This window comes from Myotis davidii, unplaced genomic scaffold (assembly GCF_000327345.1).
Source record: "Myotis davidii unplaced genomic scaffold, ASM32734v1 scaffold1314, whole genome shotgun sequence".
NCBI lineage: Eukaryota > Metazoa > Chordata > Mammalia > Chiroptera > Vespertilionidae > Myotis > Myotis davidii.
This window is the reverse complement of record NW_006285250.1, coordinates 1,085,487-1,086,701: the sequence shown is the minus strand read 5'-3', so window position 1 is coordinate 1,086,701 and position 1,215 is coordinate 1,085,487.

Here is a 1,215-nt window from a genome sequence, read left to right as displayed (position 1 = left end):
TGGAGAAGCATGAATGACCCCTCCAGGAGTTTCTCTCCAAACAATTGTCAAACACAAAGCAAGATGACAGAAAGGAAGCAAAACACACCAGCAATCACAATAATGGGCATTGATTAAACTTACCCGTTTAAAGACAGAATTTGTAAGTTTGGGTCTAAACCATATGCAATTTATAAGAAATACCTAAAATAGAGTTTGCTATTTTTGCTTTAGTGCTTGGCCATAGTCTATTTTGAAAGGTGTCTGTTTGCTTGGATAATATGAGCGTGTGTGTGTGTGTGTGTTGGTAGTGATGGTGATATGCTAGTAGGAGAGGTATGGTTAATTTCTCTTTTCTTCCTTCCTCAATCTTTTTCAAACCCATTCACACCTCTACAAGACAGATACAGAAAGTTTGAAAGTAGTAGGAATGAAGAAAGGCATACTGTGAACATACTAACTGCAACAAAACCAATGCATTAAAATAAATAGCAGATAAAGTATATTTAAGGTAAAGACACACCACGTTAATTCAGAACGAAGCACTTTATTACCTTGTGACAAACAGGCTGAGACGAAACACAAGGAGCCAAATACCCATCAGTATAAGGCGGCATTAGATGGGCGTCCGGTGAGCAGTTCACACAGCAAGGGCTGTGAGTTCCAGGAGGGAGACATGGATCTGGGGGGGAGGGGCCCAGGAATGGGTTCTAGATCCAGAGCATTCTGTGTTAGAGGGGACAACAGGGGCCCATGAAGCATGGGGTAAGCAAGCTGCCACTTGTTTGAGACACCAAAATATGTATCTTGAGACTTTATAAACAAAGGGAGGAAGTCAGTGCAGAGTGGACCAGGGGGTGGGGAGCTCACGGCCTTGGTGTTTGGAGACTAAGTTCTGAAGCCTCATCCCTACGAAGGCCTGTGTGCTTTCCTCTGTTCGCAGGTCTCCAACAAATTCCAGCTCTGCCGCGCCTCCTGTGCAGAGGTGGTCCTGGTGCAGGCCCCGGTGACGCTACCAATGCCTAAGGTCAGCTGGTTCGTGACCAAGCTGGGACCCAAATTGAAGTCAGCTTGCTCATGGCAGCCCATGGCATGGTGGGAGCACTTTGCCCAGCCTTTTTGGTCTTATTGCACTGGCCGTAGTCTACTGAGGCGATGTCTGGCTGCTTGTATATGAGTGTGTGTGTGTGTGTGTGTGTGTGTGTGTGTGTGTGTGTGTGGCGGTGCAGGGGGCGG